This window comes from Palaemon carinicauda, chromosome 6, assembly GCF_036898095.1.
Source record: "Palaemon carinicauda isolate YSFRI2023 chromosome 6, ASM3689809v2, whole genome shotgun sequence".
NCBI classification, from domain to species: domain Eukaryota; kingdom Metazoa; phylum Arthropoda; class Malacostraca; order Decapoda; family Palaemonidae; genus Palaemon; species Palaemon carinicauda.
Window position 1 is genome coordinate 9,245,684 of NC_090730.1, and position 14,372 is coordinate 9,260,055.

At 39.8% G+C, this 14,372-nt stretch overlaps 1 long non-coding RNA gene across 6 annotated transcripts in view; it reads right to left on the reverse strand.

Moving 5' to 3' along the window:
- LOC137642420 (uncharacterized) overlaps positions 1-13,556 on the reverse strand; it is a 35,727-nt gene extending 22,171 nt beyond the window's left edge. Inside the window, exon 1 of one of the 6 annotated variants that reach the window (XR_011044773.1) lies at positions 13,446-13,556. This is a non-coding gene — a long non-coding RNA (uncharacterized lncRNA). The other 5 variants (XR_011044776.1, XR_011044774.1, XR_011044778.1 and 2 more) reach the window with 5 other exon arrangements.
- Positions 13,557-14,372: the final 816 nt, after the last annotated feature.

A 14,372-nucleotide genomic window follows, 5' to 3' on the forward strand; every position in this document is an offset into this window, starting at 1 on the left:
AGTAAGTTATATACTTGCATCCTTATTTAGTGTAAACACACAGTAATAAGGCAGTCCTTCACTCCATGCTTTCTCTTTATCAGCTAGTATGCCGGCCGGACTGTGCCGTCAGGGACTAGCTATGCCGGCTGAACTATAGTATATGATTATACAGTAATTAGTATATTTGCAGTACAGTATATACAGCAGATAGAAAACTATTGTATACATTATACAGTATTTTCCAACATGTCTTGGGTATCCTTGCCGTGTCTTTTGCCAAGACCAATCCTATATTGAAAGGATAGAATTCCTTCAATACTCTGATTAGAAATAATTTTACAATTTACCCTAAATATTAAATAATTTAGAAGGGCAAGTGGTATTACACTTTCTATCCTTCAAGGTTAGAACCCTTGTCTTTGAGCTTCCCTGATCAAGAAACTATGGTTTTAATATTAGAAGGGAAGGTCACAGCAATTGGCTTGAGTGGGATCCACAAGTATGTCTTTTTATTTCTAGTCCAATCGGCAACATGCCGTCTGGATTGGGCTGCCAGGTGCTGGCCATGGCAGCAAAACAGCGGCTGAACCACAGAATATGGTTATACAATAACCAGTATATTTGCAATATAGTATATACTGCAAACAAAAAAAATAGTATTATACAGTAGTTAATTTCTAACACATCTTGTGTACCCTTATACAGGCTTTTGCCGAGACCGAACCTATATTGAAAGGATAGAACTCATTCAATACTATGATTAGTATTGTTAACACAATGTAGTGGTTTGCGGACTGTGGCCAGAGGTAGCACCCGAACTGCCTAGTGTCCGAATGCCGACCACAACCAGACGTTCACTACACAAAAAATATACAACAGTGGAATACCCAAGAACCTGAGTAACAGTTCAACAGACCGGAGTACTGGGCACCACCCCTTGATTTATACTGGGCAAGGGGACCCAGCTAGAACCTGACTAACCCGTTTGCTTCTCCTCCCTTTTGCTTGCTGATCATAAGTACAAGTATAAGAACATTAGGTGAAAGGAAATATTAGTTACTTGAAAGATTAAAAAACAGTGGCTGAGTAGGGGAACTCAGTGGTTTAAGGAACTGGAAAGAGATGCTGTATTATAAAAAAGAAAAAATATTTATTTAACCAAAACTGTTAGGATTACAATTACATTGACCCATCAATCCAAATAGAAAATTAAAGGCAACATTAGCATCCCTTTACATCAAGCTTCAGCCACAGGATAACCAGATAAACAAATTTTGAAAAATATAATAATTATTCACTTACTGGTCACTCATGTTTACTAAGCCTTCTCAAACCAACCACCCATAAGAAATATATAAATCTGTGAGACTACTGAACTACAATACTTTCCCCCTGAATCACTACTGTCCTTTCAATATCCAGTTCACCACTAAACAGCAAAGTCACTTAAAATTATTATACTGTACTCTAAACGGTAAGGCCGCATACGATGCCGTGCAGGTCTCTGCAGGCCCACAATAACAATGTCTCAAAAATTTTGTCAACACGAGAAATCGCCAATGGCCTTATAATACATTGGTAGTGGTGTTATTCAAACACATGATAGTACTTACAGTTCACATGCAGTGTAAAATGAATACAGAGCAGACACACACACCACTACACACTGGTAACAGGCCATCAACCACATTCATAATTGTTATAAGCAGTACTAGACAGATACTCTGGTTCCTATATACTGTACATACAGTGGTCTCGAGTAAACTTCCCTTACAATTGGGAACTTCTGTCAACATAAATGTCTGCCGTATCTGTTCTATTTTTCTTTTCATGATGAAGGAACCTATTGACTCAAACTCCGGTTACACATTCAAACCCTACAGAGAGTAGGGCAGGCTGCAAAAACAAATGTTGTTAAGACAGTTGGTAGGACCAAACAAAAATATATACATACCCCTTAAACATATACATTATGCTTGCAAAACATTTAAACCTATTTAAGAAAAATTTAATTCTTTACAGTGAATAAAATGTTATAGTACAGTACTGGGGCAGAATATCAGACATTATGACAAAAGGGAATTGATAATGAGAGTTACTTTAAAACATATATAACCCAAGCTTGTTATATGTGGAAATGGTTTGTATTTTTCCCAACTATTATTAATTTTTTCCACAACAATACTAAATTAGAAGGGTCAGTGGCAGTGTACACTTCTATCCCTAGAGGTTAGAACCCTTCTCTGAGTTGTCCTGATAAAGGAAACTATTTCTAATATTGGGGGAGGTTACAGCAATTGGCTGGGAGGGATACACAAGTATGTCTTCCACTATCCCTTTCTAGCTTACAATAATAAACAATTAAAATATGATGTTGCATAATTGTTTATCATGTGAGAAACAATCTTATACTCATTTTGTTCTCCTTTCTTTGCAGGAGGAACCCCAAATGAAATGCGCTGCAATCTTAAAAGTACTTTTACGGTCATAAAGCATGCAGGTCTCATTCCCCCTGCAATATTACCGAATCCCTGCAGTATTGGGACCCCCAGGTCTGCAATATCTGCTGGACCTTAGTGACCGAAGGTTTTGATGATCCCAAGTTAATAGAGTCAAGGGATGCAGCACGTAAGAAACTATGCAAATGGGTAAGAGGGTTCCAGAACTCTCTGGGACCATATCTATTTTATGATAGGATGCGTAGCTTACAGTTCCCATCTGTGCCGGCCCTGGAGCCGTTAACCTCGACGTCTTAACCTTCTACCCCTCTATTAGACAAGATGAGAAGGTCACTGGCCCATCTTAAGGGTCTAATGGAAAACTTTCGCAAACAAGGCAAAACAAAGGAAGCAAAATTCAAGAGCGTTCCGTGAAGCTCTACTCATCGCCTTCTGAGGGTCATACAAGCGACCCAGAGACCCAAGATCTCCCGACATTAACCAAAACCAATCCCTGGAAGTATGCGAGCTTATGCCTAGTTTGGACGACAAACCATCTCAGAAGACGGGAGCTGTCCCTTTAGACGAAATCCAGTTTTCGCCAAGCTTTCATGCTTTTCCCGATTCCTTCATTCAACTGAAGCATGAACCGTTCAACATCAGAAAAGAGATGGAACCGAAGGAAGTCATGGTTCTCGACCACGATAAGGCACAGGCTCTCTTGTCAAATAGCCTGAGAAAGGCAGGTTACTCTGTGTCGAAAGTGTCCGCCTCGAGTAAGACACACCCTACCTTTCTTGCTCCTGCTTCAATAGCATTCCCCTTTACATGTTAGGCATTTAAATCTGTTGCCAAGGCAATGGAGGCAGGCAAACCATGCCCTGCACTTGAGAAGTGCAGGCCTCTGTCACTAGCCTTGCCCATGCAGGAGAAGGATTGGAATTAGTCCACTTAACCTTCTCAGTAGGGAAACTGGACGCGGACATCGCTGGACGACAATTTAGTGAGAGTCTCCCTAAACTGAGTTTCTCTTGTGCAAGGAACAAGAGACTAAGGAGAGACCAGCGGCCTCCTTATCCCTACAAAAATGCAGATGTGTGTGCAGCCCAACGAATTACCCCAGACATGCTCATGGTCTCCGTCAAAATGCATATGGCCACCTTAGTAAAAGACCTATATGCCTTTATGAAGGCTAGGAGAGCCTGTCGAGAGTTCGTGTTCGCTGCTGCAACAGTGAAACATGAACCCAGGAAGCCGATATCTTCCAACATCTGGGGAAAAGACCTCTTTCTAAACGTAGTAGTCGAGAAAGCCACCACGGAGAATAGGAACCTTCTCCAAGAGTGGGGCATCTCTTCAAAGAGGAAGTCTTCCCCAGATGTGGGTCCCCAACCTAAAAGGAAGACTTAGTAGTCTAGACTTTCCTCTGTCTGCTCAAGAACATCCCACAGTTTCTATGACCACGGTGCCCCAGGTAGGCGGTCGAGGAGGTAAACCTTCTGATTAATCGAAGCAAAGACTTCTGGTAGGAGGGAGGCTCCAATAAGATCGTTGGACCTTCAATCCTTGGGCCCAAGGCCTAATCAAAGATTGGACTAGGATGGAAACAAGACATGTCTCCACCATCATTTCCTCAACTCTTCCAACAGTCCAACCCTATATTAGAAGAGTATACCCTATAGCTCTGGAGCATACAGGTTATAAGGAAAGCAAGTCAATCACATTCCGGGGAAGGCTGTTTTGTGTTCCCAAGAAGGACTCAAGAAAACCCCGAGACATTCTTGACTTGTCGCCACTCAAGTTCAAAAGAAACTGCAAGTTCAGGATGTTGATCCTTCTAAACACAAGGACCCTTTTACAAACAGGCATTCAGTCTCTATAGACCTGACAGATGCCTATTGGCAGCTTCTAGTCAGTCACCCCCTCCCCTCCTACCTAGGATTTAAGTTACAGAAGATAAAGTAAGTTCTAAAAGCCATACTCTTCGGACTAAACAGCCACAAGTATCTTCACGAAACTGGCGGACGCAGTTGTGCAATGACCATGCCTAGAAACCATTCAGGTAACAAAGTACCTGGACGACTGGCTGGTGTGGGAAGCACCCGAAGTGGCTGGTCTGCAAGCATACAAAGTAGTAACCCACTTCATGGAACATCTGGGATGCAAAATCAACTTCAAGAAGTCTCTACTCTCTCCAGCTCAAAGGTTTCAATGGCTGGAAAACCATTGGAACCCGAGGTCACACTGTCTCTCCTTTCCCGTAGGGAAGAAGGAGATCGCAGTCTGTCAAGAGACTAGATCAGACAGGATTTCAAGACGCTAACAGGAAAGTACTGAACTCTCCAGTTCGCAGCAGTGACAGACCCAGTGCCAAACGCACAGCTGAAAGATGTGTCAGGAGTGAAGATGATACGCATCAAACGCTCTAAGAGATCTAAAATGACCGATATCTTATTTTGATCGCTTCTCAACCCATGGTCTCAGGCCAAAAGCCTAAAGAGGACCGTGCCCTTGCAACCACCTAGACTATCGAAAATCATCTGCATGGATGCCTCGACGGAAGAATGGGGATTTCATTCCAAGCAGAGGAAAGCCCAAGGGACTTGTCATCTCTACTCAAGGCCCTTCTCTTCTACATTTTGAAAGCCATGGCAGTCCTGTTGACATTGGGCAAACTCTCCACGTAGATCAGCCCTCATCAGGCTGATCTTGGACAGCGAAGTGATAGCGAGATGTCTGAACCGACAAAGCTCGAGATAGTCCCATATAATCTAGGTGATATTAGCCATCCCTTACCTTAAGAGATGGCACCTATCAGCAGTTTACTTACAAATGATCCGCTATGTGACAGCGGATGCTCTACTCAGGCTCAAGCCGATAGTCAGAATGGTCCACAGACGCGCACACATTCTCTTCCAGATTAGAACAAGTCCTGGAACTACAGATCGACCTCTTCGTGATGAGCGTCATCAAGAAACTACCTCGATATGTAGCCCATATGAGGACCCTCTAGAGGATATAACGGACGCCATGTCCCTAGTTTGGAACGGATGGACCCAAAAATTCGTGTTCCTGCCATCCCATCTCCTGCTGAAGGTCCTAAACGCGCAGAGATCCTTCCAAGGTACGGCAGCTCTAGTGGCTCCCAAATACCCCAAGAGCAACTAGTTCCCTCTAGTGAGGGAACTGAGGCTGAGGCTGGCCCTTGTACTGAACCCAGCACTATCTCAGAGTTCAGAAGTTTAGTCTTCGATTCATCACAGAAATCAGAACCTTCATTTCATGATTTTCTCGCCCTAGCGGTTAAGAAAAGATTTGGGATCTCAGAAGGCAATATAGACTTCCTAGAAGAATACAAGTCTAAGTCAACTAGATGACAATATGAATCTTCTTGGAAAAAGTGGGTTGCTTTTGTTAAAGCAAAAGGACAGAAAGAAATTTCAAGAGACTTCTATCTGCCGTTAACCACCTTCATAATCAAGGTCTGGCAGCTAACACGATAACGTGTAAGTCAAGCCTTGACTAGACCTCTTCTATATGCCTTTCAATTTGATCTGACGAACGGAATCTTTAAGATTCCGAAGGCCTGCAGCTCCTCCGAAGCCCATCTCATGGTCTTTGGACAGGTCCTACATTAAGCTAAATCTGTGAGCTACGAAGATTGTTCTCTCAAGGATCTAACCCAGAAGGTTATTTTCCTGTTCGCTATAGCCTCAGGGGCTAGAGTTAGTGAAATAGTAGCCTTATCAAAAAATGAGGGCCACATCCAGCTCTCAGAAGTGGGAGAACCGAATCTTTCCTAATCCAACCTCTCCTCAAGAACGAGCTACCCACTAAAAGATGGGGTCCCTGGAGAATCTGCCCTATGAAGGAAGATATATGTCCAGTAGTGTCTCTAAAGGTCTATCTTCATAGAACTTCAAACTTCAGGGGAAGACAGCTCTTCAAAGGAGAAACCTCAGGCTCAAACTTATCCCTAAAACAACTGAGGGCGAAGCTCACCTACTTCATTCGCAGAGAGGATCCCGACAGTACACCCGCAGGTCATGATCCGAGGAAAATGGCTATCACAACTTTTTTCAGTATATGGACCGAGCGTCTTTGCTCATATACTGCATGGATATCATCCAGTGTTCTACTAACACTACGCTAAGCAAGTCCATGAACTGGAGCATTAAGTGGTGGCGGCAGGTAGTGTATTAACCCTGAAAAGGTATGATGGGTCGTATGCGACCCCTACAGCAATTTCAAAACCTGTTTTTTCCCCATATATCATCAGCTGTCTCGAATATGGAAGTGATCGACCTGCAAGGGGTGACTAGTCTACATGCCATTGTCTGCTTTAGGACTGATTTTCGTCTAACTTCCCTCCTTCCCAGTTTTTTTACCCCCCCCCAGGGGTCGACCTCGACCGTGACATACCTTTATAGGGGTAAGTGATCAAACAGCAAAGTTATTACATAATTATAAATTGTCGAACAGTGTTGATACTTGTTTGGTTCTTTATAGTTGGAAAGTGTGGATGGATGGTGTGTCTACTACTTGCATGACATTGGTTTTGGCTTAGATGCCATATATTGCCATGAGGTCCATTTTCCCTCAAAAGCTAATTTCTGAATTTATTTAATTTTTTTACAAATGATTTTTTTTTTTTTTATTTTGAATTTATCTTCAATAATGGCCAGCAGGCAGTATTCCCTCGGCATGGATGTCCTCAACACACTTCTAATGGAGTTAAAAAGAGATGTTGATAATATGGAGTTTGCAACCCTATTCATTTCAAGTGGTAGATTGGGCTGTAAGTGTTGTTGCGGTCTACGGCCATTTTGTTGACATACCCGAAAGGTAAGTTGGCATATCTATATATTCTTGTTCTGTATAGAATTCGTGATATTTTGGTATATTTTAATGCATAAATATCATTTTATAGGAGATACAATGATTTTCATAAGAAATTTACATTGTGAAACTAGGCCGTCAAAAAATGACCTTTAGATTTCGCCCCTGATGCAATAGTAAATTACATCTTAGTGCACATTTTATTATGTATTTCTGTTCTAGGATAATATGAGTATTCTAAAAAAAATTACCCAAAATTTACCCCAAAAAACTCATGAAATTTGGACAAATTTTTTGGGCCAAAAAAGTTACCCTTTTTTTCTCATTTCAGATCTTTACTTCTATGGGTCCAACTCGTTTCCAGCAATTACACGCTGTTGCTTTGCCATCTAAGAAGGTGTCCCTAAAGGGATTTATGTGTATATGTATATTTCTATTTTTTTTTAATATTTGCGTCGTCTTTTTTGTATACTTAAATTTTTAATACGTTTCCAATAAATAGTTTTGTAGATGGGTATCATTTATATTTTCAGTAGTTTATAGCATTCTTTGGAGTATTTTTTGCAAGTCAAACAATACAGATTGATGCATAACTAAATTTTTTCTGAATTTTTTTCGGAGTTGGGGTAGCACTCGACTGAGTATACCCTTAAAGGGGTGTCCGAGGAGCGTACCTATCCAGGGTTAAAACTTGTCGTCTATAGCTGCGATGAACAGTTAATTGATTGGGACTCAATTACTGTAGGGTGAAAAGGTGTTACACACTTCTGGTGCATTAACTTTTTGAGTGAGTGTCACCATGGTGACACTAAACTGTTCAAAATCTCAGATATGGAATTATACAGATAACACTTGTGGCGTGTCGTATACAGTGTTTATAGTATAAATCATTCAGACTTTATAATGGGAAAATTTATCAAAATTTTCAGATTTAGTGGCACTCATTTCTTGCCTTTCAGGAAGGAAAAATATTTACTTTTTACGTTGCATGTATAATTCCTTCAACACTTAATTTAGTTTTCCATTTAGTCTTTATTCAAAATAGAAGTCTATTAGAATGTAATTGCGTCCTATTTCGCCCTGCAATTTGCACTAAATATGCCAGAGTTTCTCGTACTTATTTAAGTAAAGCGCATATCATTGTATGCTTACAAACAATGAATATACAGTAGTAGACTTATATTGTTCCGACAATATATACAAACCGTGAGACCGTCTGTATATCGGGTGGATACTCATGTTTCATACAATATATGCTAACCTTGAGGCCCCTTTTCTTTTGTCTAGTATGACTCTTCCCTGCACGGGGCAGGAAGCACCATTATCATCTATGGCGAGAGGTAATGACGGATAACATTAAGGTCATTTGTCTCAATGGTCTAGATGACCATAGAAAAATTGTCCCAAGGTTAAGGCACCTATGAAAATCCACACAGTACTTTCTAGTAAGTCTCTGGTAAACTTCCATTAGGACGACATCGCTAGAGCCCAAAAAACGTATTTTGAGAAGTGAAAAATCTATTTTGGGGTGAGATAGCCATGTCACCCTGATGGACTCTCCCTCCTTTTCTATAGCAAAGGCCTTGGCAGGATCCCTCCCAAAACTACTATATCTGTAGGACCATGCTCAATGCTACAAGGAATAACCGCCATCTTGATACTCAATAGGAGTACAGGAAATAAGGAAACCTTGCTAACGGCTCCCCTTCCAAATTTGCCACCCCCCCCCCCCGGCGTAAACGCTATTTGGGGTGAAGATCGCTATGTGTCGTATCAAGATATACGTCCCCTAATTTTAAGGATATTTGCGCCAGGAGTTAGAATTCTGGAGACCTAAAGGTAAATTCTCTGGGAATATCACTGTAGTTCATATATGCCTTGGAAGCTACTATTAGGAACCTTCCATGAGCATGACATGGCTATCTCACCCAAAAATAGATTTGATAGATGTTTCCACCCTTAATATATGGATTCAAAACAGTCTAATAGCAAAGATCTACTCAATCATGCAAGTTTCAATGTTACTAATATTGCACTGTTCTGTAGGCAAATCTTTTTCATTGTAGTGTATTACAGGGCAATGTAACCTAGGAAAACTACTTTTTCTTATAGAAAAAATTACGCTCTCTTCGAAAATGACACTCGTTCCCGTCGCAAATTAATAGTTTTAGAAATATATATACATCTATATCCTCCAATAATGGGGGAACCCCAGTGGGAACTCGGGGTTTTGGGTGGGGAAAACATACTGGGGAATCGATATATAACCGTAAAACAAGCCTTTTCTTCTCTATACATTACCTTCTTGAAATTATAACAACCGGAGGAAAATACAAAACAGTACATCTGGATAAACTTTGAAGCCGTTACAAAGATTGTGTCATGAAAAAATACAGTAACCAGTGCTGCCAACGTCCGATGTAGATCAAAGGTTATTTTGTGACCTGTCATACTACTAGGGGTAAATTTTTACAAGCACTTACCAGGCCATAGGCGATATTTGCCATTACAAACAACATCAGCTACACATTTCAGTCACTTTTTCTTCTATGCACTTTTCGGCGGAAATGCATAATTAACGAGTTATTCAATATCTTATTTTTAATATTTGTTAAAAAATGGACAAGTCATTCGACATGTTGACTCCACAGCAAATATTGTCATCTGAGCCTCTTTGCACCCTCGCATACCCATAAGTAAGTAGTCCAATATATACTAATATTTTCCTCAGCCAATTTTTTTTATTTGTTTCATTTGTATGCATGTCTTTTACATATTGTAATTAATATTTTGTTATTTTGTTATTTAGTTTACGTTAAATCACTTAGAAAAACGTTAGTGGTTTCCCCCCCCCCCCCCTTTCTAAGGCATTTTTGGTCCGAGACAAGCGTTAGCGGTTGAAAAGCATTTTTTTCGTGCATCCTCTCAAGCATTTTATTTTTCTCTTCTCGTTTTTCATGTTTGTATGCATGTATTTTAAACATTTTACTTAATATTTTGTTGTACCAAAATGGGTTAGCGTATTTCTCTGTACTAGTTTACGTTGAAGCACCTAGAAAAACGTTATATTAATTTTTTTTAGTCTTTTCCCCTTTTTGGAGGCATTTTGGGTGCGAGACACACATTTCCGGTATGGCGCGCATTAATCTTCTGCACATTCGTTACAGTTCAAATTTTAGTTTGCGATGGCAACCGTCGAAGTCAGTTGTGCGGGCTGTAGTCTTGACTATTTTAAGTGTATCAATACCTTTTATTCGAAAAACAGCGAAATCATAATTTTTTTACAAGGACACGGTGCTTTACCTGTGGCAGTGAAGTGCCCCCATTGTGATATTCTTTGCAGTTATAATAGTAATAAGCACCTGTTTTTCTGTCGACGTCGTAGGAAAGCTCCAAAGAAAAAAAGCTAGTGTTCAGTGTACATACACCGTTTCTTTGTTCAAGGGTACATTCTTAGATAATGCACATGTGAAACCTTGGGAAGTGGCTCTTTTTGTGAATCATTTTTTAAGCAAACATTGGGATCACTCTACCATCATAGACTGTTTACATTGGTCGAGCAGAACAAGTGTGGATTGGCGAAGCTTTTGTTCGGAAGTAACCGAAAAGTGGTTTTCAGAACAATCCCCGGTGGGTGGTCAAGACATCGTCGTGGAAATTGACGAAACACTAATTGTACGTAGAAAATATAATCGTGGTAGACAATTAAATCAAGTGTGGTTGTTTGGAGGAATTGAGCGTGTGTCCAAAAAAAAATTTATCATTCCGTTACATCACGAAGGGCAAGACAGAAGTGCTGAGACCCTTATCCCATTAATTAAAAAGTATATCTTGCCAGGCTCTATTGTAATTAGTGATGGTTGGGCAGCGTATCGAAATGTAGGAAATGAGGGATATACCCACAAAGTGATAAACCATAGTGAGGAGTTTGTCCAAGGGACAGACCCAAGTGTGCACACGCAAAACATTGAAAGACTTTGGAGAGACGTCAAGGAGTGGTCCAAACGACCGGGGAATCGATCTGAATATCTGGAACAATATTTGGCCAGATATTTATTTATTTCACGTTACAATCACGATCAGTGTTACCATCATTTTTGGCTGCAAGTTGGTCAGCTTTACAGACCACATGGTGACCGTGCACGACCCATTGCTGAACAACCTGAAGCAGATAACCCAGTATCGGACTGATTCAGACTCATAAGGTAAATACATAATTTTTTCCTGTGACGAGTTATGTTAGGGGCAGTGACCGCCTAGGTTAGGGGCAGTGACCGCCTAGGTTAGGGGCAGTGACCGCCTAGGTTAGGGGCAGTGACCGCCTAGGTTAGGGGCAGTGACCGCCTAGGTTAGGGGCAGTGACCGCCTAGGTTAGGGGCAGTGACCGCCTAGGTTAGGGGCAGTGACCGCCTAGGTTAGGGGCAGTGACCGCCTAGGTTAGGGGCAGTGACCGCCTAGGTTAGGGGCAGTGACCGCCTAGGTTAGGGGCAGTGACCGCCTAGGTTAGGGGCAGTGACCGCCTAGGTTAGGTTAGGTTAGGTTAGGTCAGGTTAGGTTAGGTTAGGTTAGGTTGGTTTCTTTAGTTATCAATGGCAAGAAAATATGTTTTTCTAGTTGATTTTGATGTGTTTTGCAGGAATTTCACCTTCATATTTGTCGAAAATACACAGTTTTTGTCACACACCATTTGGGGTGTGGGATAAAAACGGGTGATTTCCGCCAAAAATGAAGGTGAAATTCGTGCAAAACACATCAAAATCTACTGGTAAAACATTTTCTGGTAAGTCATAGTAAAAATTTACCCTACTGGGCTAGGTTAGGTGGGTTTGTTAGGTTCTGTGCCCTTTTTGTACTTTTTATATATTGAGTAAAACTTGTATGGAGAAATTATTTAAAATACATATGGAAATAACTATCATTACTATCTTTAGTAATGTCAGCGTGCTGTTGGTAACTGTACCATACGTCAACGTTGGTAACTGTAATATTGGTAACGTTGATGTTATCGTTCGTTCGTACGAGAAGTGACACCGTGCCACTCAAAGTTATCCGAATTGGTTGATCTGTTAGTTTCCGATTGAAATGAACATCAAATTCGGTTAATTCACGTTATTCACTATAGGAAAACAATTATATATCGTTTCCCCAGTATGTTTTCCCCACCCAAAACCCCGAGTTCCCACTGGGGGTCCCCCATTATCGTAGGATATAGATGTATATATATTTCTAAAACTATTAATTTGTGACGGGAACGAGTGTCATTTTCGAAGAGAGCGTAATTTTTTCTATAAGAAAGTTTTTCCCTAGGTTACATTGCCCTGTAATTCACTACAAAAATACCGGCAAATCTTACTGTATTATATATTGAAAAATTATATTAAATAGAAATTTAATCTGTTCAAATAAGCAACTTATAACAGATGCACCACCTGCGTGTTTCTGAACTATGTTGGAAGGAGGATCCTGTGACCAGTGCTAGGCAAAAAGAGCTAAATTGGTTAAAAACCTGTTTAATTCGCTCATTGGAGTTTCCTATAATCATATGTGGGATTCAAAATAGTGTACTTGCAAAGATCTATCTAATTTTGCGAGTCCCAGTGTCCTAAATAATATTGCACTATTCTGTAATGAATACCTCAAAGTTGTACAATCTAATATTGAAGGAAACAGTTTAGAATTTAAAACGGGACTTTTAATCTATTCGAAAAGGCAACTTCTAATAAATGCAAGGCCTGCATGTTTTCATTGAACTACCAGGTGGAAGGAGATTTCAGTAGCCTGAGCAAACAGGAGCAAAACGACTTTCGAAAATAAAATCAGTAAATTAGTTCATATAGCTTGCCGACAGTAATATATGGGAATCAAAATTACCTCATTGAAAAATAAATCTCACCCTGTAATACAATACAAAATTACCAAAAATAAATCTTATTAAGAGACCTGCAATGTCCTCACTAACATTTCACCGTTCTATAATAACACCAAAATTAACAACCGGTGGTCCGAGTTAACGCCATCATACCTTGATTTCGTCCCCCAAGCTACAACCACTTTTAAATCGCTTGACATCTCGCTAAGTTACACAAAATACACCAATACTACTTGACACAATGAAATTTAGATACTTACACAATTGCCGGCTAAATAAGGGTTTCAGAACATACACGTAAAGAGGGACACACTAACCTTTTCCTTGGAGATTTTCCGGCAAAGAGCGTCCAGTATGAGGCGGCGGCCATTGTTGGATTCATGACGTCACCAGCACACAGTGACTGTCACTAGAGACTCCTTGATTTCATTCGTGGAAAAATATGAAATTCTCTTTTAAATTTCTTGAGAATCAAACAATTCAACAGTAAATATAAGTTTATTTGAGAAATATGATTACAATCATACGAACTGTACATGAAATATAATCTAAATTACCAGTTCAGGAGAAATAAGAAACATTCTACATACACAAATGAGAGTTTTTAGAATCCTTGCCGAAAATGTAAGATTGAAAAGAACTATTTTTTAAAGAATTTATTAGTACATTTTGAGGTTTTCTCTATCTAATGGTCTCTATAGAGAAATGTTTATGTATCTGTGTTGTATTAATTTAGAATGCTTTCATATGTCATGATAATTTTTACTTTATTTCAATATTTTTACTCATGTTCTCTCTCTCTCTCTCTCTCTCTCTCTCTCTCTCTCTCTCTCTCTCTCTCTCTCTCTCTCTCTCTCTCTCTCTCTCTCTCTCTCTCTCACATATATATATATATATATATATATATATATATATATATATATATATATATATATATATATATTATATATATATATATATATATATATATATATATATATATATATACACATGATTTTTTGGCACAAGGTTTATTGGCATATATTAAATATATAAAAATCTTAGGTCGTGGTTGCCGAGGTAGGAGCAAATAGACATGAGAGAGAGAGAGAGAGAGAGAGAGAGAGAGAGAGAGAGAGAGAGAGAGAGAGAGAGAGAAGCTAATAAGGCAAAAATCCATAGCTGGGGCTCAAATAAAGAAATGAGATAATGTTAAAATTTGGGCTCTTAAAACTCATCTGATTTTATCTTAAAATTTCTACTGA